Source organism: Heloderma suspectum, chromosome 5, assembly GCF_057233095.1.
Source record: "Heloderma suspectum isolate Gila_16-S chromosome 5, 16-S_ref, whole genome shotgun sequence".
Taxonomy (NCBI): Eukaryota; Metazoa; Chordata; class Lepidosauria; order Squamata; family Helodermatidae; genus Heloderma; species Heloderma suspectum.
The window spans coordinates 161,559,100-161,573,012 of record NC_139462.1 but is presented as its reverse complement, the minus strand read 5'-3'; positions in this window follow the sequence as shown (position 1 = coordinate 161,573,012).

Here is a 13,913-nt window from a genome sequence, read left to right as displayed (position 1 = left end):
CAATGAAGTAAGAAAATATGTACCTAAGATATTTACAAATAGCTTTGTATGGATGGCGTGTAAGCTGCATAAGTTCAGCCCGATTCTGTACACATTTACTCTGAAGAAAGTCTTGCTAAGTTCAGTGACACTGAACTATCAAGTAAGTATGCCAAGGACTGAAGCCTTAGGGGGTGTTTCTACCAGCGATTTACTCCGAAGTCGTTAGGAATACATGACATCGTGGCCATCCAGCAGCCATCCTGGAGCTTATCAGGGAAAAACCGGATTTCCTGAGACTGCTTAAAGTCCGATAATTTTCCTTAAGTCGAGCTCTCCCCGGTATAGTTGCTGTGTGCTGCAACCCCTCATTTGCTCAGGTACGCTAGCCCTGCCAAGGGGTATGCCTTTCACTGTGACCAGTCAAGGGGTTTTTCCTGTGTGTTTCCTGTCCCTGCACAAACCAATTAGCATCTCCTCAAAAGTAACTCCCATTGTGCTGAATGAGGCTTGCCCATTGAATGCCCACATCAGAACTTACAGAGATTCCCCTCAATTGACATGGCACAGTTTAAAGCCCAATTCCTTAAGTGCGGTAAAGTGCGATCTCAAGGCTCCGATTTTCCTTTGTTTGGTTTAATAGAGATCCTGGGGGTTCAAATGGGGGCTAGTGTCTGTCTTTGTGTTTACTGCTGTCTTTCCCACAACAAACACATTAGTGTCTCTTCAGAAGTAGCTCTCCTTGTGGTCAATGAGGCTTGCCTTCTGAATGCCCACATCAGAACTTACAGAGATCCCCCTTAGCTAGGGATGTACGAAAGTTCCGCCACGGATCTCAGGGAGGCCGAATGCCAGCGCATTCGGCCCCCCGAAATTGGTGGCGGAACGGCCCGCCACCCCCCCGCCACCCCCGCCCGGGACGGGACTTACCTTGGGCGGATCTTCCTGGCGGCAGCGGCTCCAGCGGCAGCTCCGGCGGCGGTGCGACACCGGTGCGGCAGCGGCGGCGGCTGGTCTTCCGACCGGCTGCCACCGCCGCCATTTCCAGGTTAAAACAAAAACAAAAAAAGTGATAGGCTACGTAAATCTTTACGTAGCCTATCACGGCTAGATTTTAAAAAAACACCGTGATAGGCTACGTAAATATCTACATAGCCTATCACGGCTGACTTAAAAACAAAAACAAATGCACGTACGCAAATGGCGGTGGCCATGGCCGCCGCCATTTGCGTTCCTTATTTTGGCACGTCTTAGTCTACGTAAACATTTACGTAGATTAAGACGGCGAAAATAAGGGGAACGCAAATAGCGTAGACGCTATGCTATTTGCGTTCCCCTTATTTTCGCCGTCTTAGTCTACGTTAATGTTTATGTAGACTAAGACGTGCCAAAATAAGGAACACAAATGGCGGCGGCCATGGCCGCCGCCATTTGCGTACGCGCGTTTTTTGTTTTTTTTTAAAAATCAGCCGTGATAGGCTATGTAAACATTTACGTAGCCTATCATGGCTGACTGCAGGGTGTCCCTGCTAGCCAGCGGCTGAATGTCCGGCTGCTGGCGGAGCCGGCCAGCGGCTCCGCAGAATCGCTGCGGAGCACAGCCGGCCGGCCAGAATTCCGGGGGGAGGGACGGAACGCCTCCCCCACCACCATCAGCACCATCAGCATTTTCGTACATCCCTACCCTCAACTGACATGGCACAGTTTAAAGCCCAATTTCCTAAGTGCATAGCAAGTAACTACTTCGACCCTTCGTTATAGAGATCCTGCAGGTCAAAATGGGGGTTGGTTTCCCATCTTTGTGTTCCCCCCTTTCCTAGCACAAACATATGTGTGTCTACTCAGAAGTAACTCCCATTGTGCTCAATGAGGCTTGCTCCTGAAATGCAGGTGCATCTGGACTTTCAGGGGGAGGGGAAGAGGGGGGGAAGCCGCTCTTATTGGTTGAGCAGCCCCTGCCAGTCAGATGATGTTCACACCAACCTCCACCAGGAAGCACCTTCTGTGAAACAATTTTTTACTGGTGCAGAGAACCTGCTCGTGGAGCCCTGCATGGACCAAAGTGCAGCAAAACTGATTCCTTTTTTAAAAAAATCTGGTACTCCATTCACTTCTCCTTCCGTTGTTGTGGAAACATGGCCTTAGATGCATCCTCGTGCAAATTTCACAGAGTTAGACCAGAATATATAGATGCAAACCATGAAAGTCGATCAGATTTGCTGAATAACTAGTCAGTGAATGCTGAGCTCTGCTTTGCCCTGTTTCTGACTGGCAAAGTGACTCCAGATGTAATTTTTCTATTACTTAATTTTATTATTTCCTTTTCTTAAGGTTAAGAAACCCTTGGAAACACTGTAGGCTAGATTTCTGGTTTTGTAGGGGTGGGTTAGTTTTGTTTTGTTTTTTCTCTCAAAATATGGGTGACTTTAAAGGATAAAGAACTGCCTTTGAGGATTGGGACCAGTCTGAGCTGTTTTTTTATGCAGCATTAGATCATGTTAATATTAGATATAATCCAATGCAAATCCTCTTAGTGTCCCTGGCACTGTAATCGTTGCTATAATTGCTCAGTGCTAAAAACACTTTTGTAGCTTTTCCTCCACTCAGACTGTCAGTCCCAATTAGACCAAGCTAAACTTTCAGAAGCCACAGTGGTTGTATGGAGGACTTGGCTAATTGGAGGACGGCCCTGCTTTGAAGCCAGAGAGAAACAGTTTGAGCCTATGCATGTTTACTCAGAAGTAAGTCATAAGACGAGGACTGCTGGATCAGACCAAAGGCCTGTAAGTCCAGCCTTCTGTTTTCATAGTGGGAAGCCCACAAGCAGGACGTGAGTGCAACAGCACCCTCTCAGTCTTGTTCCCCAGCAACTGGTTTTGAGAGGCATGCTGTCTCTGATACTGGAGGCAATGCATGGCCATCATTAGTAGCTGTTGACCACTTATTCATCTATGGATTTGTCTAATCTCCTTTTAAAGCCACCCAGCTGGGGGCCATCACTACATACTGTGGTAGTGAATTCCATAGTTTAACAACTCTGCACTATGTGAAGAAGTATTTCCTTCTATCTGTCCTGAATCTCCCACCACTCAGCTTCATGGGATGACCCTAGATTTTAATATTATGAGAGGGAGAAAACAATGTTTCTCTGTCCATTTTCTCCACACCATAATTTTGTACACCTCTATCATGTCTCCCCTTACTCGCCGTTTTTCTAAGCTAAAAAGCCCTAGCTTCTCATCTGAGAGTTCTCCAGCTCCTTGATCTGGTTGGCCTTTTCTGCAATGGGTCCTATTCAGTGGGAACTACAAGTAAAATTGAAGCAGAGGACTGCAGCCAGTGTGTTGTAGTAGTTATAGTGTTGGGCTGGGACTTGGGAGATCTGGGTTCTAGACCCTACTTGGCCATGAAGCTCACTGGATTATTTTGGGCCAGTCACTGACTCTCATCCTAACCTACTCCACAGGGTTGTTGAGAAGATGAAATGGAGAGGAAGAGGGCCATGTAAGCTGCCTTGGGTTCCTTGCAAGAGGAGAAAAGGCAGGATATAAATGTAATAACAACAACACTACAATCCTATACATGCTTACTCAGAAGTAAGTCCCGTTGAGTTCAGTGAAGCTCAAGTAAGTGGGTATAGGATTTCTTAGTCTTGGGTAAGCTGCGATAGATGGCCCTATTGTTTGCATGGGTTTATTTATCTGGAATGCATGCGTAACAGTGTAGCCTAGGCAAATTAGTACACTCCATCCTAAGCACCTCTTGCTGGGTGTGACAGTCTGTACTTCTCATGCTCCCCATGCATTTCCTGGTCTCCAATATACAAATTGACCAGGGATTTATCCCAGCTTTAGTCCAGCCATCAAAAACAGTATTCTGTCAGATAGTTAGTATGGGTCTGCAAAGAGAGTGAACTCCAAATTCTGTTCCATTCAGCCCATTACCCATCAGATTCTGCCCTAGCTCCGTTTCCTAACCCGCCAGGTCACATCTGCATGCTTAGAGAGTGAAGCTCTAGCAGGGGAAGCAGTTAGGAAAGGAAACAGGAAGTCTTGGACAGGAAGTCATAGGGAGGAGCCCCTCCCTTACTGCAGGCTGCTGAGAACAGGCTTGTGGATCAGGACAGTTAGAACAAAATAAAGATCTTACCTCCAGCCTGTCTGCAAATGCTTTATGCTAACGAAATGCCACCCTTTGCTCCACTCCTGCTATGCCAAGTATTGCCCTAACTGTTCCTGCCCTGCCCCTACCCAGGAACCATTATATTCAAAATTAAACGTTTGTCAGCTCTTAGCTGTTCTGCCAGTGGCTGGGTTAATCCCTAATCCAGGAGTCCCCAACTTTTTTGGACCTATGGGCACATTGTGGTGTAGAGCCAGTGTGGTGTAGTGGCTAGAGTGTTAGACCGGGAGTTGGGAGGTCTGGGTTCTAGTCCCACTTGGCCATGGAACCTCACTGAGTGACTTTGGGCCAAAGACTCTCGGCCCAACCTACCTCACAGGGTTGTTGTTGTGGGGATAACATGGAGAGGAGGAGGATTATGTATGCTGTCTTTGGTTCCTTAAGGAGGAAAAGAGGTGGGATATAAGTGTAATAAATAATAAATAAATGTGGGAATTTGAGAAACTGCTGTGGACACCACCACAAAATGGCTCTCGTGGAGGATGTGGCCAGTCACGTAAGGGCTGCTGTGGAGGCCTGGCCAGTCAAGAAATAGAACCATGGAATGGTAGGGTTGGAAGGGGCCTATAAGACCATAGAGTCCAACCCCCTGCTCAGTGCAGGAATCCAAGTCAAAGCATCCCTGACAGATGGCTGTCCAGCCTCGTCTTGAAGGCCTCCAGTGTGGGAGAGCCCACCACCTCCCTAGGTAATTGGTTCCATTGTCGTATTGCTCTAACAGTCAGGAAGTTTGTCCTGATATTCAGCCAGAATCTGGCTTCCTGTAACTTGAGCCCGTTGTTCCGTGTCCTGCACTCTGGGATGATCAAGAAGAGATCCTGGCCTTCCTCTCTGTGACAACCCTTCAAGTACTTGAAGAGCGCTATCATATCTCCCCTCAGTCTTCTCTTCTCAAGGCTAAACATGCCAGTTCTTTCAGTCTCTCCTCATAGGGCTTTGTTTCCAGTCCCCTGATCATCTTTGTTGCCCTCTTCTGAACCTTTTCCAGTTTGTCTGCATCCTTCTTAAAGTGTGGCACCCAGAACTGGACACAGTACTCCAGATGAGGCCTAACCAGTGCTGAGTAGAGGGGAACTAGTACTTCACATGATTTGGAAGCTATACTTCTCTTAAGGCAGCCCAAAATAGCATTTGCCTTTTTTGCAGCCACATCACATTGTTGGCTCATATTCAGTTTGTGACCTACAACAATTCCAAGATCCTTCTCACTTGTAGTATTGTTGAGCCAAGTATCCCCCATTTTAGAGAGGGTAGAGGCTGGGAGGGAGGGGAAAATAGCAAGGCAAAGGAGCAGAGGGGAGAGAAAGGCAAGGCTAGGAGGGGGAGAAACAGAGGTAAAGAGATGGGGGAGAGAAAGAGCAAGGCTAGGGGCTAGGGTGGGAGAGAAGAAAGAAGGCTAGGGACGGGGGAGGGAGAGAAGGGCTAGGGACGGGGAAGGGAGAGAAGGAAGAAGGCTAGGGGCGGGGAAGGAAAGGGGATGGGTGGAGAGAAATGGCAAGGCTAGAGGCTGAGAGTGGAGAGAGAGACTGAGAGGGAGCAAAGGGAAAAGGTCTGCGGGGACAGAAGAAGATTGGGTGGGCCCAGGAGGCAACTCTTTCCTTCCTGCTCCCTGAATAGCTGATCAGAGGAAGGTTCTGGAACAGGAAGGAGAAACTGGTGGCCTAAAATTATTCAAGCTTTTTGTTAAAAAAATATTTTTTGAAGGGGGCAGGGAAGGAAGAGCTTCATGGGTGCCATGGCACCCATGGGCCCCACATTGGGGACCTCTGCCCTCATCTTTGGAAGTCTTCCAAGCCCATCCAGATGACAAACTGCCAGCAGCTGAAAGTTTCCAAGCAGGCAACCCTTAAAGACAACTCCCATTTTCTTCGTACTGGAACAGGTGCCCTTTCTGTACATTTGGGTTTCATATAATCTGGCATTTAAGATGTACAAAGTCAATGTGAATGTGAAAAATCCACAATCACCCCGTGTGGGGAAAAGAGAGTGGAAGACAGGAGAATATATTTATTACAGTTTTTCAATGCAAGTGCAGAATTCTATGCAACCCAATCCTAAGCATGCTTACTCTATTCAATGGGGCTCACTCCTATTAAAGGATTTCTGTATTAAAATAAATGTGCATAGCATTGCAGACAAACAGTGCAATCTTAAGCATATTTATTCAGGCTTAAGCCCTACTGCACTCAGTGGGGTTTACTCTCTACTAAGTGTGCTTAGCATTGCAGCTTGAGAGAGGCTTCCTTTAGACTGCTAGCTAAAGGAAAGGATGCATCCGCTGGATTTCCTCTTTGTTCTAGAAATCAGGACTTCATTAGACCTAAGGTCCTGATTCCCAGAACAAAGGGGGAATTCAGTTGATGCATCCTTTCTTTTAGCTAGCTTGCCAGTGTCTTGTTTCCATTCAACACTTTCTCAAGCCTCCAGCACATCCAGAACCACAGCAGTAACTGCTCCCAATGGGAGCGGCAATAAGTGGGAGGACTCTAGATCTTCCCTTTCTCAAGTAACTGGAGACTCAGGGAAGTGCTGAATGGAAGCAGGACACTGGCAGGTGTCAGTTCAACACTTAAAACCCTGAGGGTCACCTTGCTAAGTGAGCAATATTGTCCTCACCCCCTTTTTGGTGCACTTCTCCCAATCTTTCCCCTTTTTCCAACCTGTCACTATCAATGGTGAGCAAGTTAGCCTATATACAGTCTCGCCTTGTCAATTTCAGTGCATGATTCCTACTGCACTTTGTTCCCTTTGACAGCTGAAACATACAAGGGCATTGACAAGGCAAGGCTATACATATTGGACAGCTGTAAGTGTACACTTGTGCACCTCCGAAAGACCCCCCCCCAAAAAATATAGCCCCGTTTGTGCAAATTCCTGGACCCAATTTTTTTTAAGGGGTTGAAGAATGAGTGACAGACCCTCCAATGTGCCATTTGGGCATTGTTGGAGGTGTAGTCACTGGCAAAGGAGGCTTGAGGTGGCACAGGCGGGCACAATCGGAAAGAGTGGCAGGTGGGTTTGCTGCTCCTGAGCGGCTCTGTACCCAATCACTGCAACTCACGATGGGTTGGTTCTACTGGGTTTGGGTAAGCCATGGGTTGAACAAGCCATGGGTTGTCAGGGTGGCTTGTTGCCCAAAAGTAAGCCACCTTGCAGGAAGTGGTCTGGGTCGGATGACATGGCAACCCACCAAAGCTTGTTACCCACAATGTTGTGTGAAATGAGTCATCGTGCAGCTATTTTTTCTTCCTTAATGGGTTTCTTTTTTTATGGCAAGAAAAATGATGGGAGAAGCAGTGGGAAAACAGGAGCGTTACAAATGGAAAATGTCATCTGGGCCCTCTATCAAATTCCATGAATGAGGCAGAGTGATTACACCATAAAAGCTTCACCATAACCCAGGGGTGGGCAACTTGTGACCCCCCCAGATCTTTTGGCCTACAACTCCCATGATCTCTCACCACTGGCTATACGGGCCTAGGGCTGACAGGAGTTGTAGGCCAAAACAACTGGAGGGCCATAAGTTGCCCACTTCTGCTTTTTATGGTGATGGAGGAGGAATGAAAAATGGCAGCTCAAGTGGGGCTATTTTATAGTCTGTGTGAGCCAGGCACGTGTCGTATCAGAGATGTGTTTTTAATGTCGTGGCTGCATTCCTGGGTGTGAGGAATAGGAGAAGAATAGCTAAATTGCTTTTGTTAAAAATTTGATTTTAAAAAAGAACACTCTTGATAAGGATTTGGGATTAATGAATCAATCTTATATTAACTTATTTTAAACACTGATAGAGTAGGGGAGGAAAATGGGCTGATATTGTTGATGTATATACATGTGACTTACCTCTATCAGCAGAAGGAGGGAAGCAGGTTGAACACCTGTACCACACTATTTTGTAGTTAGGAGGAAAGATGGCCTCACCTGTTCCATGAAACTTCACACATTTCCATCTGTTAATGATATAACTCTATCCTCTATGGCTCACGCTAAACTTTACAATGTCTTGACTTATGTCTTGTCATGTGGGTCTTGATTATTTCCTATGAAGCAAGGGGGATGCTATTTTAAGTACAGCATGAGCAATCTAGTAGGAGGTGCAGAACATCCCCACCGCCCAAAACAGCTTCGCTCCAGCCCTTTTCCTCCCCTTTTGAAAATCATCATAATCACCATCAGACTTAAAAAAAAAAACAACACCTCTTCTACAGGTCTAATTCACTGACATGCACAAGACAGCCAGCATGGTGGAGTAGATAGTGGAGAACCAACCATGAAGACATGGGTTCAAAACTTCCACTCAGCCAGGAAGCTAAGTGGATGTACTTCTGCACATCATGATTTCTCAGCAGAACCTACCCCACAGGGCAATTGTAAGGATAAAGCAGGGTAACACCATCTATGCCACCGTGAGCTCTTTGGCAGAAGGAAATAATACAACTGTAAGACAGGACACCCTGGAGAAGATGCTGATGCTAGGGAAAGTGGAAGGCAAAGGAAGAGGGGCTGACCAAGGGCAAGGTGGATGGATGATATTCTGGAGGTGACGGACTCGACCTTGGGGGAGCTGGGGGTGGCGATGGCCGACAGGAAGCTCTGGCGTGGGCTGGTCCATGAAGTCACGAAGAGTCGGAAGCGACTGACCAAATAAACAACAATAAGAAAATACATGCTTTGAAGGTTTGAAGACTTATACACTGGAGAGGTCCAAAGCAGGAGTAATCCTTCATTGAGTGAGATCTCATGCCCTCTCTCCGTTTAATTCTTCTGTCTCTCCCCCATCCCTCCACCCTTTAGTGCCATGGAGTCCTCCATGTTATTGCCTTGGAATCCAAGGTAACAAATGTAACTTGCATCAACAAACATATGTTGAAGTTATTGACCTGGAGTGTAATCCTGAATTAAGAGCCTCTGCAACAACTCAGAGCCATGTCACAGATCCATAGGCATCATTTGATTTCCCAGCACTGGATGAATCACAATTTTGCACATGGTATTTGATCTGTGATGGCTCAATCTGAAATGCAAGTCACTCTCCAGTCATTCAATAAGGAACACCCCTGTGTGAACCAGATCACAAGAGGTCATGTAAACAAACTTCCTATGGCATACCAGAGCCAGTGCAAATGGCCTTGTACCTGAGGCTGATGGGCATCACAGGCTTCAGGGGAATTCTGGCTATCCCTCTGTGGATAAGCATCTTATTCATGAATAAGCCAGCAGCCAACTGCCTTGGGAACAGTTCTGTATAACAGAAGGCCATTAGGTTGTCTCTCTGTTCCTTTGACAGCTATTCATCTTCCCATGCACCTCATCCCTCTTGGTTTCCAGAAAGGTCTTGCTACCCTAGTCTGGAATGTTATCAAGGTAGGCGTTGACACTTCATTTGAAACTGAGATTTGCAGAAAGGTTACAAAAGGTCACACTGAGAAACAGAACTAAAGATCCTCAAATCGCAGCTTGAATTCCTAGCATCCCAGTCCTGTTACTTCTGTGCCAGCCTGACAACAAACAGATTTTCAGTTGAACGAATTAAGAAATCAGCCTTAAATACACATTATTAACAGTGAAATTCATTCGTCATCAATTGTCAAATATAAAAATTGCAAAAATATTTGAAGAAAGTAACTAGATCTTTGTTGTTGTTGGAATATATCAAGGACACTAAAAAGGCCAGGATTGTGGGGTAGCACTAAAGCTTTGACGTTTGTGATTATTTTGGCTGCAATGCAAAAGCACTTTCTAGAAAGCAAGCTCCACAGACTACAGTGAGAATTACTTCTGAGTAAACAAGTTTAGGATCCAGCTGTTAATCTCAATTGAGATGCAAACAAAATGCCTTTTGTACCCATAACATTTTCCAGTGAAGTTCTGTTTCACACAGATATTATATAAACCAAATATCTCAATGCACCAGGGGAAATTGCTCAAAATATGAATTTCAGTGACACTCAGCCTCAAGATAGAAGACAACTATGGATATATATTTTTAACTTTGGAAAAATTGATCATTAAAAAAACCCCAAACTGTAGCTAACTTCAGGGAAAGGGAGGGCAGAGTAAAAGTGCTGTGATAGAGGGGAATTATTTTTTTCAGAATCACAGTACAATGTCAAATCAGATACATTTATATGCTCAAACTTTTGCAAATGAGAGAAAGCCGTCTGTAAAACTATTTCTATTTTCAAGGTCAATAAGTAAAGAGCCAACCCTCGTTCTTTGGAGATAGCATCCAGTCACATTCAGCAACTCCCCTGCCAGCTAGCTGTTATCTACATAGCCCACTTCTGCTATTTGATGTGCTACTGGTTTCTTGTCACTAGAGCGTGAGATATTTTCATCCTTCCTTTTGCAGACAAGCTTAACATTCCACATTCTCCAGCACAGAAATCTCCATCCATGTCCTGTTAGCAGCAGTTGGCTGGGAAAAGAAACATACAAAACAGTTCAAAATCCCAAATTATCACCATCACCATAGTGATGTGTGACTAAAATACTTTTTGCATAGGCCATGTGATCTTGCTGGCCAAAAATGGCAATTGGCATATTTGTCAGAAATTAAGACTTCCAGTGAGAGTTGTACTGTATGTTCTCAGTAGACCAAAATAGGAAGTCCTTGACTGTGAAATTTGGGAGTGTGCTGAGGAACAAACCTACAGACATGCCAAGGTACAATTAGATGTTGTTCTTGCTTATCCTGTTCCTAGAGTTATTACAGCTCCTTATATGGGAGCCACTTTGCCTCTGTTCCATATGCACTCTGCAATTACTGCTGAAGTAATTGATTTTCACTACTCATTAGTGGTAACTAAATTAGTGTTTGCCCACATCCAGCTATGATCGGAGGCTGTAAGGGTGTGGGCCAGGTGAAGCTGAAACTGAGCAGCACTAAAGTAATAATAGCCTGACAGCCTTGTAACTTCGTGGGAACTCTTCCCCGCAATGGAGCCTCAGCGTTCCTAAGGCATTTACATGCAAACACACTAATGTGTATCTATTGCTAGGGGGTTTGGACAGGCGTTTGGAAGGGTTTGTTTGTTTTGCTAGAACCTTGAGATCCATCACACCTAGCAAGGTACAAAAGAGTTAACTTAGAATTAAAGAATTTTGAGCCCAGGAATTTGTTTTAAGCTTTAAATCTGAATAGAGTTCACAACCCTTTCACCCACAAAAATCCACTTCTGATTACCGCCTCCCACAAGCTTTCCTCATTTTAGCAGTATAACTTAGGGTGAGGGTACAGTCGTTTTGTTCTTGCTATTGTTAAACGATTGGGAGTCAGAAAGCCTTGCTGATCTACCACAAATCACCCAAAGATCTATCAGCAGATCCAGATCTACCTTTTGCCCCCCTTCCCCAGTCTAAATGACCTCTCAGGATCCCTTCTACCCTGTGATTCTGTGACTGCAACAATTAGAAATGCTAAAATGAGTCAAACTGGTTGGACAGATTTAGCTGGGCAGAGCCCCTTTTGTTAGGGAGATGGGCACTGATGGGGCTGAATAGCTGGCCTTTGCATAACCAAGGAAATGGCCAGAGACATTTGTGAAAGGAGCCATGTCTGTCTTCCCTGCCTTCTCCCCATTCCACAAAGGAATGTGTTAGGCAGAGGTCTTTGTAATACCAAGCAGCCTGTAGTTTTGGAGCAAGGACAGTGGCCTGGCTCATAGGATCGCAGCAGGCCACCATGGCTGCCACCGTATGTTGCGAGGTTGTGGCGTGTGCCAGCAGCCATGGTGAATATTCAAGCTTTGGTGGGCAGGCAGGCGCTGTGGTTTGTCATGTCATGCGAACCTGGGTGTTGTGGGTTATGCAAGGGTTAAACAACTGGTTGTTCTAGGGTTAACCCTCGCATAACCCAAGGTGCCCAAGTTTGCACAACATGTCAAGCGACAGCACCTGGGCACTGCAGCTTGCATATTCAAAATGGCGGCCAGCATGTGTTGCAAAGCCCCACAGGTTAATTAACCCACAGTGATTTGTCATGGTGCACGAACAGGCTCAGGGTTAGTCTGAGAAGGAGTCAGAGCAGGGAGTTTTGGGGAGCTCTGAATGTGCTGGTTCCCCCTCCCCCCAAATCTGATAGGGGTGCAGGGATCTCCTTGGAATGGCTTAAGCTGTGAGCTTCTGTCTATGCTCGGCCTGTATACTTGTAAATAAACACAAATATTTCAAAATGCCAGTAAGCCTCTAGTGACCTCATTACAAAGCAAAACAATTGCAACACAGGCACTGCACCTCTGAAATGCCACACCCAGAGAACTAGGGTGAGCAGAACACTAAGATGGAATCAACATTTCCAACCAACTCCATCTGGTGGGAACGTTATATTTCTTTCTTGCACGTTCTGGAAGAACCTTTCTGTTAGTTTCAGGAATTAGTGACCGTAATTCATGCCTCTACAGCAAGGGTGGAGAACTATATTGTTGGAGGGGAGGGGTGAATTGCCTCCTACCAGGCCCTTTGTGGGCTGGATCACCTAAATGGTCGTGGCTACACCCACTGGCATCACTGCTCCACCCTTTGCCCATTTTGCATGTGACTCAGTGCCTCTCTCAGCATAGAGAAAGGGACTCGGCCGACGCTGGGAGTAGCGGCCAATTTTCCCAGGATTGTGCAAGGCCACTTGGCTAGTGCCAGAAAGAGTGGCCGCTCCTCCCAGTGCTGGCCAAGTCCCCCATGTCTGCATCCCACTATGATTTCCCATCTGAGATAAGAGCAGGGATTCCTTCCCCTGGAAAAAACCAAGGTGGTTCTGGAGGTCAGGTGCAGAAACTCTGTGGGCCAGGGATTCTGCATCCCTGCTCTACAACTTCAAGGCTAAATTACTATAACATGATCTACTTAAGATTGCCCCTTAAAGACTGTTCAGAATCTCTTGCCTCCAATCTGAATGACAGAACACAACAGCTATGATAATCTATTTCCATTCAAGCCCTTGATACTGAATAGGCTTCTCTCTCTTTTAGTCTTGCTTGTTTTTAAACTGAAGCTGTGGTTGTAAACTGCAGCTCCTAGCCATCTTTATAAGCTGCTTCCTTCCAAGGAATGTTTCCTTTTTATATTTTGGCATCTCAAGACAATATGCCCCCATCACTGATCTGTTGCTGCTCATACTGGTAATCACAGACTACCTTGCACTGTTGGATTGTACAGACCGACGACAATGAAATATAACCTGAAGTTGCTTGACCGTTCTTTAACCACTACTCCAGAAAAAATATATAGCTCAGGTATGAAGTGCCTAACTTTTTCATGGCCTTTAGGGAAAAAATAAAATAAAATTAGGGCAGCCTTTTTTTTCTTCTTTTCAATAGCAGGAGTTTAAATTTTTTTTTTTTTTTTTTACCAGGGCTCTGTGATGAATTCCTTTACATTAAAAGTGAATGGATGGGAGTTTAGACAGTCCACAAAGTATATTAATAAGCCTAAAGGTTACAAAAAGGTTTTACAGACTCAGATTTAACTCTTAATAGCTTACCTGAGCATTAAAAAAATTAAAACAGAGAAAAACAGGTATAGAACAATATTGAAAGAGAGGGGATGGGTTGCTGAAGTCTTCTCAGAAATATGGTTGTATGATGTTGCTTAATGCTGACTCAGTCCCTTTGTATATCTAGCCCAATACTCACCTGGTTTGCACAACATGACAGCCCATGGGTTAAATAACCAATGGGCTGTCAGGTATGAGAGACATGAGTTAACTGCTGGGTTGTTTAGCCCCTAAAAAACCCAGTGGTCTGGGCTCGGATGACACA